This window comes from Podarcis cretensis, assembly GCF_951804945.1.
Source record: "Podarcis cretensis genome assembly, chromosome: 7".
NCBI classification, from domain to species: Eukaryota; Metazoa; Chordata; class Lepidosauria; order Squamata; family Lacertidae; genus Podarcis; species Podarcis cretensis.
Window position 1 is genome coordinate 71595906 of NC_137176.1, and position 12908 is coordinate 71608813.

Sequence of the window (12908 nt, forward strand, 5' to 3'; positions counted from 1 at the left end):
CTTTTACATTTATCCTTTCATGTAGGGGGAAGGAGTACTTTGGAAGCAATTTCAAATTCCCTTAATCTTGGCTTGCCATTCCATCAAAACCCAGAATCATGGTTTATCATCAGCTAGGGTCAGTTTCCAAACAAGTCATATTATGACTTCTGAAGCTGCAGTATGTTTCATCATTGTTACTGTAAATCACAGTCCCAAGCTTGGGTGAAATTGCAAGCTGTTTTCGGGGGAAATGGAAAGCAAGCGCAACCAAAGTCATCTTCCTGTAGTATATGAGAGGGGAGGAAAGAACAGCCAAACCCAAGCCATACCTCATTCACAGAGTGCTAAGCCATGGTTTAGGCTTACATCTCAGTAGACTTATATAGGATTTCACTATTAGGTACTACTAATAAGAACAGATAGATTTCAGGCACATAAATGGAGGGTTGCTTCAGGTGCTGCCACATCAGTGGATTCAGGTGCTGCTATTTTTTTTTGGGGGGGTGTCTGTATAGGTTTATAGCATTATTATTGCTCTTGGAATATTCCTTTCTAAGTTACCAAAAATAAATAGATTGTGTCATACTATGACAGATTTTATTAATCTCATGTGACATGAAAATTATTCTTTAATCAGAAACTGGATACTGACTATTCAAAGTTTGATGATTCCATTGGAAAATTACTGTACTTCATGTTCTGCTATTGAGCATTTCTTAACGTCCAATGGTAATTGGAGAAGCATCTTATTAGATAAAACTTGTGATGTATTGCTAAAAAAGAAAAAGTCATTGCCATATTTGTATATTAGTTGCTTGCTAAAAAGCCTCAGCGCCTAGGGCTTGCCGATCGAAAGGTCGGCGGTTCGAATCCCTGCGGCGGGGTGCGCTCCCGCTGCTCGGTCCCAGCGCCTGCCAACCTAGCAGTTCGAAAGCACCTCCGGGTGCAAGTAGATAAATAGGGACCGCTTACCAGCGGGAAGGTAAACGGCGTTTCCGTGTGTGGCTCTGGCTCTGGCTCTGGCTCTGGCTCTGGCCAGAGCAGTGATGTCACGCTGGCCACGTGACCCAGAAGTGTCTCCGGACAGCGCTGGCCCCCGGCCTCTTAAGTGAGATGGGCGCACAACCCCAGAGTCTGTCAAGACTGGCCCGTACGGGAAGGGGTACCTTTACCTTTACCTTAAAAAGATTGGGCAAGGTGCCTCAAACCACACTCAGGCATTTGAAAGACAAAACTTTCTCAATAAGCATGATTAGTAATATGGACAATTTCAGCCTTCTTAATATTTAGTCCTGAATGTGTTTGTATCAAGCATGTTCTTCAACTGACCTTAACCTTCAGGAAGTCTTTTGATGAGCTGCTGCCATGAGTAGGGAGCTGCAAAGCTCTCTTGCTTCAAAGTTTGTAGCTAGAGAGCTGTGGCTTAATCCCATTCATTCATTCATCATTTTATTTGTATGCCTCCTTTCCATAGCTAGAAAGATGCTCAAGGCGGCTTACAACAGGAACAAATTTACATAATTACAAACATAACATAACAAAAGTAGCAATAGAAAAAACACCCAAAATTACACAACCAAAATGAACAATTTTCACCTGAAACATAATAAGATCTAAAAATAAAGATACAAAAAATTAATATCAACAACAGCAACAAACCCGCACCAGCCCAGCTTCCTAAACAACACCCCAGCCCAAAAGTCTGTTCAGCAGCCTCGCCACAGTCAGGGCCCTGCCCTCCCAGGTCAGTTGGGAAAAGGCCTTCAGGATCTTCCAGGACTCACAGCCAAGATGGTCTGCTTTTGGATAGCCACTGGACTTCTGTTAGAAACTATCTCTGTTGAGGCAGCCCATCTTCTTGTTGTCACAAATAGCTTTCACACTTTTGTATATGAATAAGAATGTCATTTAGGCAAAGCAAACAAAAGGAATAAGTAAATATTTAGGTCCTTGGAATGAAATTATGGCTCTGTTAGAGCATATTTTGGAATGTCCAATAACTTCCTTCTGTTGGAATGTATGTTCTAAATCATCTGGCGCTGGTACTTTTCCAAACGTCCATGCCGATGCCGCTCCCTCCTCACAGGCTCTGGACCTAGTGACTTCCATGGCAACACTAGGGCTCTCCCAGGTTGTTTTGGGCCCCACTCATCAAGCAGGCCACACGCTGGATCTGATCTTTGGGGCTGGCATAGATGTGATCATGCTCCCTGCTGTGGAAGTGCCCTGGTCTGATCACTACGCCCTGAAAGCCAAGATTGACTTCCCACTCCTCCCTGGCTTGGGTGGCGAACCTATTTGGGCTCGTCCACGAAAACTGATGGATCCTGATAGATTCCGACAAGCCTTGCGGAACCCAGCTCCTCCTGGCGACTCATTAGATGACCTTGTTGAGGACTGGAATAACCGGCTCTTGGCAGCCATTGATGAGATCGCACCTAAGCGCCCTCTGCGACCCCGTCGAAACCGGGCCCCTTGGTTTACTGAGGAGCTCCGGAAAATGAAGCGGGATCTCAGACGGCTAGAGCGAGTATGGCGACGGACTCGTGACGGAGCCTCAAGAACATCTTATAGGACGCTTATGAAAGCCTATGAGACGGCTATGAAAGCTGCTAAGAAATCTTACTTTGCAGCTTCCATTGCATCCGCTAGCTCTCGCCCGGCACAACTTTTTAGAATAATTAGGTCAATAATGTCCTTAGGAGGACAACCAAATTTAAGCACAAATTCGACCCATAGCTGTGAGGCATTCGTGAGTTTTTTTGCGGAGAAAGTCCTGTTGCTCCGCCATGACCTCCCTGCCAATTTAGATACAGTGACTGAACTGGAGGCCCCTCGACTGACTTCAGGTCCAGTGTTGGACCATTTCGATCGGATACTCCCTACTGATGTGGATAGATTCCTCCAAGTTGATAGGCCCACCACCTGCCTCCTCGATCCGTGCCCGTCTTGGCTGATTAGGGAGTGTCCAGATGTTGTGCGGACCCCCCTGGTTGAAATTATCAATTTGTCCCTTGACACGGGGACATTCCCAGGGGAACTGAAGGAAGCAGTGGTGTGTCCACTCTTAAAAAAAACTTCATTAGATCCCTTAGACCTTTCCAATTACCACCCAGTTTCAAATCTTCCATACCTGGGTAAGGTAACTGAGAGAGCGGTTGCTGAACAGCTTGGTAGGTTTCTGGAGGAAACATCGGCATTAGATCCATTTAAGTCCAGTTTCCGTCCTGGTTTTGGGACGGAGACGGCTCTGGTTGCCCTAACAGATGATCTCCGTAGACACCTGGATCGAGGCGGGTCAGGACTGCTGATCCTTTTAGATTTGTCAGCAGCCTTTGACATGGTCGATCATGATCTTCTGGACCACCGCCTCGCAGACGTGGGGATACAGGGCATAGCCCGTAACTGGTTGTGCTCTTTTATCTCTGGTCGGGGACAGAGGGTGGCACTAGGGAGGGAAATGTCATCGCGCCACTCCTTAGTGTGTGGAGTGCCGCAGGGCGCAATTCTCTCCCCGATGCTTTTTAACATCTTTATGCGCCCCCTTGCCCAGATTATCCAGAGCTTTGGGCTGGGCTGTCACCAATATGCTGATGACACTCAGCTCTATCTGCTGATGGATGGCCACACCGACTCGACCCCAAACACACTGACCAGATGCTTGGAAGCTGTGGCTGGATGGTTTCGTGGGAGCCGATTAAAACTAAATCCTTTGAAGACAGAGGTCCTATGGCTAGGTCGGGATGGCATGGGGATGAGGGACCAACTCCCTTCTCTTGCGGGGGCCTAATTAGTGCCATTGCCTTCCGTTAAGAGTTTGGGTGTAATCCTTGACGCCTCCCTTTCCATGGAGGTGCAGGTTACAGCAACAGCCAAGGCGACATTTTTCCACCTTCGCCGCATCAAGCAGTTGGTCCCTTACCTTTCCCGCCCCGACTTGGCCACAGTGATCCATGCGACGGTCATCTCCAGGCTTGACTACTGTAATTCGCTCTATGCGGGGCTGCCCTTGAAGCTGTCCCAGAAACTCCAGCGGGTACAGAATGCTGCAGCGAGGCTTCTCACTGGGTCTCTGCCATGGGAGCATATTCACCCAGTGCTTTTCAAGCTGCACTGGCTCCCAGTGGAGTACAGGGTCAGATTTAAGGTGCTGTTTTTGACCTTTAAAGCCCTTCACGGCCTAGGACCCTCATACCTACGGGACCGCCTTTCCCGGTATGCCCCACGGAGAGCCTCAAGGTCCATAAATAGCAACACCTTAGTAGTCCCGGGCCCTAAGGAAGTTAGATTGGCTTCAACCAGAGCCAGGGCCTTTTCAACTCTGGCTCCGGCCTGGTGGAACGCTCTGCCTCATGAGACCAGGGCCCTGCAGGATCTGATTTCTTTCCGCAGGGCCTGTAAGACAGAGTTGTTCCGCCTGGCCTTTGGCTTGGAGCCAATTTGATTCCCTCTCTCTCTCTCTCTCTCTCTCTCTCTTTCTTTCTTTTCCTTCTCCTCCTGCGATGAGGCTACATTTTAATATTTTAATGTTCCATTATTTTAATGTTGTATTTTATTTTTGTTTTTAAGTTGTAATCATTCTTCTTGTTTTTATTATTGTTTGTAAGCCACTCTGAGCCCGGCCTTGGCTGGGGAGGGCGGGGTATAAATAAAAAATATTATTATTATTATTATTAAACGTTTCTTGCTGAGGAATGCAGTATGCATACACCAGACACCTAAGAATAGATTTCCTTTTATGTAGGCAAAGATATCAACAAACACTAGGAAGTGACTTCTACTTCACTTCTATTTCAGTCATATGCACAAATCCAAGTGTCACACTTGGTAATATAAAAAGTGAAAACACAAATGGAAATATCCCTCCTAGGTTGAGTTTGCTAGGACTCTACGCCTAAACCAGGGCTTTCACTCAGTTAAAGGTATCTTAGCTGATTAATCGTTGGAATTTTATGGAATGAATTAATCAATGCAATTCTTGTATTCATATTTCCCTGTAGCAACTCAGAAATATGAACAAAAAAATATGCACATAAGGATTGGAATGCATATTTCCCCCCTCTCAGAATCACACACATAGATGCTTCTCCTAACCACCTGACAACATAGCCATACACACAGAGCAAGAAAGCCAACTCAGTCAAGACACACATATAGAAACGTAAACAAAAAAGAATAACCAGCTCTCTTTTTCAAACCCACACAAATACAACACAACACACAAAGGGAAAAGTGAGGAGGACTCACCACTGGCACCAGCTGAGGCTAATCCACTGCTGCCACTCTTACCACAAGGCAGCAGCCATTCATTGCTTGCTGAACAGAAATCCTCCCTTCTGCCACCTGCCTCTGCACTGCCAGTCATCCTGCTTCTGCAGCCAAGAATGCTCTATCTTCTGCCATCAAGAGCTCCATTGGCATTCTACCATAAGGAAGCATGCTTAGGCTCAGACTCCCTGACTTTCCTTTATAAGGCTCCACTGCACTGTACATTGAAAGCAGTATCATACAACTTTAAACAGTTGCAGAATCCTGGGAACTGTAGTTTCTTAAGAGTGCTAAGAGTTGTTAGTTTCTTACAGAGCTACAATTCCCAGAGTGCTATTCAATCCCTATTCACAGGGAACTCTGGGAATTGTAGCTCTGTGGAGGAAACAGGGGTTTCCTAAGAACTCTCAGCACCCTTAACAAACTACAATTAATTTGTTGTAGTAGTTAATTTAATTGTTGTTGTTGTAATTAGTTTAATCAACTCAACACTGCAGGTGAACAAATGTCATAGGGAGTCTGTTCTTCTGAGTAAATGGCCTTACATTGCTGCCTGCCACTATTTATTTATTTATCCTGACATTTATGTTCAGCTTGACAACTTGATAACAGGATCTTGAAGTGCATCAGAAAATCTTTATAGTATAATCAAATCAAACATGAATGCAACACAAACTAATATATAAATGGGGAATAAGAATTGCATCCATAACAGTTGGAGCAGAGGTGGACGGCAGATATATCTAGAAAGGTGACAGATATGCATTGTTGCCCATACCAGTGCTCTCTATCTGCCGTCAGCTCTTATGCATGCTGGCTCACCCATTCACTTTAGAGGGAGGCACAGCTCCATACATTTATCTCTGTTCACACCAAAGCTCTTTCTCCAGTTAAATTAATGGAACTGTACTTTCAGCTCTGTGTGTCCATTGGAGCCCTCATCTAGCCTGGATTGCTAGACTGGGGTGTACGTCATCATAAGAGTAGTATACCCATCTGAGGAGCAGAAAAGCTATTTTGTAATTGAGTTGTATTTCAAAGCCAAGAGAAATTGTATGCCCATATATGTTTTGTCTGGCAACTGGAGATTATTTATTTATTTATTTATTTATTTGATACATTTTTGTCTTTGTTATCCAGTGACTAATTTATTCTGGTAATTTACTAAGGAAATTGTTCAGTGCATATTAAAATGAAGAGTAGGAAAGGAAAGGCAGCAATATATATATATTAGTACTGGTAGGCCTCCACTTACTGTTGAAAATGGTATTGGTATTCAAGCTGGTATCCTACAGTTGTAATGAGCAGACTGGTAGAGTAAACTCACTGATGTGGGAAAAACCTTAGCTTTGGCATACTATGTTTATCACACTGTTTACCTTAAGCAATAAAAGTTATTGAGTGCTAGCTTAATAAGACTCAGAAAAAAAGAGTCGGAACTTTGCAAGATTAACATTCACTGAAGACCTCCACCAAGTCAGATCCATGACTATCAAGAATCAAGACTATAACATCTTAATGGTCAACACTATTTAGGCTGGAATCTTTTACCCATTCACTGGGAGTAAGTTCTCATTGAACATAATGGGACTTATTTTTGAGTAGATATGTATAGGATTGCACTGTAAGTTTGTTATTTTACAATTCCATTTTGAGACTGGAGCAGGGAAATAAATATATACTTTTCAGAGTAGCAACATATGCAGCACAAACTACAACTATAACCAAAGCTGCAGCAATATTATTTAGCAGAAATAAAATTAATTTTGTAGTAATGGATAAATAGTAAGAGGATGACAAGAAATGTATTTTCCTAAGAATAAAGTGGGTAGGAGAGGGTCAGTTGTCAAATTTATATATGCCATGAATGCTTCTCAAAAGCAGTTAGAAAACATCAACAATCTAATAGGAAAACTAAATGATATTGTGAAGGGAAATTGATTATAGGAAGAGGCTAGAATGCATTTAGAAACCAAATGATAGATAAGAATAGGCAAGGCCTGGGAAATGTGGCTGAGGCAATTTGAAAGATGGATGAAGGCAAAATAGGTTGTGGACATATGTAATAAATTCCTATTTATTTTTCTCCTATTAATTGTGATCTAATCAATTTACTCTTAAACTGATTTACATTTATCTCATACCTTCTGCATTAATGAGAGATTGACTAAAATATTTTATCAAAATCTATATGAATATTGGAAATTCAACTTGATTAATGTATATTAGTTACAGCTTTTGTGGGCATGCCCCATGACTCTAACCTTTAGATATGCTGCAACCGTGTTGTTGGCACTATTAATGAAAATTTGAGAGGATAGAGAATTTGTCATAAGTATATTAGCAGCAGCTAACATAATTTTGGCACAATACTGGAAGGTAAGTACAATACTCATCAGAAATAATGGATGAATAAATGAGTGAATGTACTAGAAATGAAACCATTATTAAGTATTATACTAGAGATTAGTGTAGAAGTATACACAATTCTAATAGAAGTGGAGTCAATAAAGATATACAATTGCCAAGTTTTCTCAGAACTACATATAATGTGAAAAATATTATTTGTGCTTTTGTTACTTTATTTTATTTAACAGAATTTATATAACACACAAACTTAAGTCCTCCAAACAGTTTACAAAAGACAATGTTATCAACGTTTTGCTGTCAGTGACAATTGTGTCCTTTTCTTTATCTTTTTAAAAGTAACAAATTTGTGACAATTTTGTATTTGGAGAATAGACACATAAATGACAGGTTTCCCCCTGGGGACTGTGAAGCTATAGTTCTTGGCACTGGACTCAGGCTTGAATCCTATCGATAGTAAGCATGTACTCCTTGTGTTTGCAGTAAAACTCTGTAATGTAGCAGAATATAACTTTCCTGTATTTGCATGGAAGTATTACAGAGAGATCGGGGTTTTCTTAAGTGTTAGGATAGAATATATATGAGGACAGATTTGAGTCACTCTAACTCTATATATGTGGAGATGGTGCTTTATTACTATTTTGATCATTTTGAGAGAGAAACACAGGGAATTCGTCTCCAAGGTAACTATGGAACAAAATTCTCTGCACATCAAGAGGCTTTGTTGACCAACATTATGAAAAACAGCAAAGACGATCAGTGAAAATTAGAAATCTTACATATTGGCATAAGCACTATTTAAACAGGGATGCGGGTGGTGCTGTGGGTTAAACCACAGAGCCTAGGACTTGTGTCGGCGGTTTGAATCCCCGCAACAGAGTGAGCTCCCGTTGCTCAGTCCCTGCTCCTGCCAATCTAGCAGTTCGAAAGCACGTCAAAGTGCAAGTAGATAAATAGGTACCGCTCCGGCGGGAAGGTAAGCGGCATTTCTGTGCGCTGCTCTGGTTTGCCAAAAGCAGCTTAGTCATCCTGGCCACATGACCCGGAAGATGTACGCCGGCTCCCTCGGCCAGTAAAGTGAGATGAGTGCCGCAACCCCAGAGTCGGCCACGACTGGACCTAATGGTCAGGGGTCCCTTTATCTTGACCTTTACTATTTAAATATTAAATATGAAAACCATGCTTTTGTATATACAAAAAAAATCTACATGTCACGCTAAACCATAGCTCAGTATAATGTGCACCTTTGTTTGTTGAACTAAGCATGAAACTATAGTTGAGCGGCAGTTTGTTGATTTGAACAAAACAACAAACTGTAGTTAAAAGCAGAAGCAAAGGCACCTGAACTTCTCCTTCCAACCTGATGGGAGAGGGAGGAGTTGCAACCCTAATTCTCACTATACCTATGGTTCAGGCAAATCCTGAACAAAAGCAGCCTGAAATAAATCAGAAATAATTCAGGATTTTCCAATCCAAAGTAGGATCTTTTTGTAGTGCCCCAAACTGAAGTGGGATCTCTGCAGTGATAGGAGTGCTTTGAAGCTTTACATGTTTTTGCTTTTTTGTAAAAAAAAAAAAACTGCCTGCAAAAATGGAAACATTTGTCCCCCAGCTTGCCATATAAGTAAAATACCAAGTACAGAAGAGGGCAGGGAGAGTCCTTTCGTGACAGGCATATCTGGTTTCTAATCAGAGGAAAATAAAATCACAGTGCCTTGGGGAAGATGTGTTGATATAACGTATATCTTGTTTGCATGCCCAGGAGCATGATTCCTGCAGCCCAGTAAGGGACTAACCATAGGAATAAGAAAAAGGACATTGGTATCGGGTTGAAATAGGCCACAACTATTGATTACACTGGGCAACAGTTTTTTACTTTTTGAATGTTGTCTAGATTTCTATAACTGATTTAGGGTATTTTTGCACTGCTGAATCAGGAAATGGCATCCGTTTCTCTCCATCTGGTCAGGTTTTTGTGCTATGTTGATTTGAAAAAAAAAATCAGATCTTGTGACAAAATTGATTACATTTTTGTGGCATTATCAGCTGATTTTTGACAACACATATCATCCTAAATATGTTTTTAAGAGAAAAAAATGTTTTTCCAACAATATATATTGATTACCTGATAGAAACATCGATTACTGTAAACTGAATGGTGGGCATTGATAAAGGTAAGTACACGTAAATTGCATTTTGCTTCACCATTTTTCAAACTTCAGGGCTTGAACTTCCGTTTCTTGGAACTCCTGGAATGCTCAGCGGCAGGGAGGTCTCTCTTCAGAGTCCAACTGTAGTCAGCCATCATGACTGCGTCCCAGCGACCCTAATACCTGGTCTCCATCTCTTTCATGTCCTGATGGAATCTCTCCCCCTGCTCGTCACTCATTGAACCCAGGTTCTCAGGAAACCGGTCCATATGTGAAAATAGGTAGTGCATCTTGATGCTCATGTAGCAGCCCAGGTTTCTGAAAGCAGTCAGCATGTTGTTGACAAGTTCTGCGTAGTTTCTGGCCTTATTGTTGCCAATAAAGTTCTTCACTGCCAGAACAAATGCCTTCCACGCTTCCAGTTCCACTTCGTTCATTGAGTTTCCGAACTCTGGATCTCTGATGAGCTGACGGATCTGAGGTCCGTCAAAGATGCCAGCTTTCAACTTCTCCATGGTCAATCCTGGAAAAGCCTGGCACAAGTAAGTGAAGCAGTCACCATCCTTGTCCAGAGCTTTGGTGAACTGCTTGATTAAGCCGAGCTTGATGTGCAGCGGTGGGAAGAGTATTCTGTCTCTGTCCACCAGAGGGCCGTTGATGACGTTCCTTTTTCTGCAAGGCACCAATTCCTCCCGCACAGCCCAGTCCTTCTTCGTGTAATGCTGAACACGGTCCCTACTATCCCACATGCACAGAAAACATGAGTACTTGGTGAAGCCAGACTGTTGTCCCAACAAAAAGTTCACCATCTTCAGGTCAACACAAATAAACCACTTATGCTGATCATAACCAATTTTCTCCAGCACATACTTCACCCCTTCATAGTTCTCCTTCAGTGTACTCGAGTGAGCCAGGGGTTTTGATCCCCCAACTTTATGCTTTGCCGCACCAATTTATGGAAGATTTCGAGGTTTTATGGCTTCAAACTGATCCCTTTTCGACATAATCACCCAGAACTATCAGACCTGAATACTTCTTGTCATTAAAATAATCATTTCCGATCAAAACAATTATTCGACATGGCATTTTACCCCCACCAACTTCTTCTAAAATGCTCCACACAAGCGTACATGTGAACAAAAACGTAAAAAAATGCCATGTGGCCATAGCTCAAAAACTTGACCTGACTGAGCAAAACCAATGTGATTTTTGGATTCAGCACATCAGATTTGTCCTAAATCAGCTGAAAAAACGCAGACAACAAATTTGTTGTTGACCAGTGTTATAGGTATAAGTAGGTTTTGGCCAAGGCATTGGGTATGTATCCAATATCAAGCAGCCTGACTGCTGGTTGATAAGTAGGATGGGCCGACCCTGACTGCAGGGTCGCTTCTTGACATTCATCTTATAAATAATGGTTGGGAAACAGCTTCAGACTTGTGTTTTGCTCACTTAGTATCCAAAGTCACAGAAACTAAGTATAAAGCTGATTTTAAAGGAGTGGATCCCCTTCATGGATCACTGCCTTACCATGGCGAAGGGGCTTGAATAACTCAGAGAAGCTATGAGCTATGCCGTGCAGGGCCACCCAAGATGGACAGGTCATAGTGGAGAGTTTTGACCAAACGTGATCCACCTGGAGCAGGAACCGGCAAGCCACTCCAGTATCCCTGCCAAGAAAACTCCATGGACAAAGGCAACAGGCATATAAAAGTTATGACGCTGGAAGATGAGCCCCTCAGGTCGGAAGGCGTCCAGCATGCTACTGAGGAAGAGCGGAGGACAAGTACAAGTAGATTCAGAGCTGATGAAGCGGCTGGACCAAAGCCGAAAGGACGCACAGTTGCGGATATGCCTGGAAGCGAAAGGAAAGTCCAATGTTGTAAAGAAAAATATTGCATAGGAACCTGGAATGTAAGAACCATGAACCTTGGTAAGTTGGATGTGGTCAAAAATGAGATGGCAAGAATAAATATTGACATCCTGGGCATCAGTGAACTAAAATGGATGGGAATGGGTGAATTCAGTTCAGATGACCATCATATCTACTACTGTGGGCAAGAATCCTGTAAAAGAAATGGAGTGGCCCTCATAGTCAACAAAAGAGTGGTGAAAGCTGTACTGGGATGCAATCTCAAAAATGATAGAATGATCTCGATACGAATCCAAGGCAGACCTTTTAACATCACAATAATCCAAGTTTATGCACCAACCACTGGTGCCGAAGAAACTGAAATTGACCAATTCTATGAAGACTTACAACACCTTATAGAAATGACATCAAAGAAGGATGTTCTTCTCATTACAGGGGATTGGACTGCTAAAGTAGGGAGTCAAGAGATAAAAGGAACAACTGGCAAGTTTGGCCTTCGAATTCAAAACGAAGCAGAGCAAAGGCTAATAGAGTTCTGCCAAGAGAACAAGCTGGTCATCACAAACACTCTTTTCCAACAACACAAGAGACGACTCTACACATGGACATCACCAGATGGGCAGCATCGAAATCAGATTGATTATATTCTCTGCAGCCAAAGATGGAGAAGCTCTATACAGTCAGCAAAAAACAAGACCTGGAGCTGACTGTGGCTCAGATCATCAGCTTCTTATAGCAAAATTCAAGGTTAAACTGAAGAAAGTAGGAAAAACCACTGGGCCAGTAAGATACAATCTAAATCAAATCCCTTATGAATACACAGTGGAAGTGAGGAACAGGTTTAAGGATTTAGATTTGCTGGACAGAGCGCCTGAAGAACTATGGATGGAGGCTCGTAACATTATACAGGAGGCAGCAACTAAAACCTTCCCAATGAAAAGGAAATGCAAGAAAGCAAAGTGGCTGTCCAACGAGGCCTTACAAATAGCGGGGGAGAGAAGGCAAGCAAAATGTGAGGGAGATAAAGAAAGATACAGGAAATTGAATGCAGATTTCCAAAAAATAGCAAGGAGAGACAAGAAAGCCTTCTTAAACAAGCAATGCAAAGAAATAGAGGAAAACAATAGAATGGGAAAAATCAGAGATCTGTTCATGAAAATTGGAGATATGAAAGGAACATTTCGTACAAAGATCACCATAATAAAGGACAAAAGTGGAAAGGACCTAACAGAAGCAGAAGACATCAAGAAGAGGTGGCAAGAATACAC

General features: G+C 42.4%; 1 protein-coding gene across 34 annotated transcripts in view; it reads left to right on the plus strand.

Annotated features, from left to right (window-relative positions):
* RIMS2 (regulating synaptic membrane exocytosis 2) overlaps positions 1-12908 on the plus strand; it is a gene marked incomplete at its 5' end in the record, with an annotated part of 372013 nt that overhangs the window by 287286 nt on the left and 71819 nt on the right. The window lies entirely within an intron of this gene.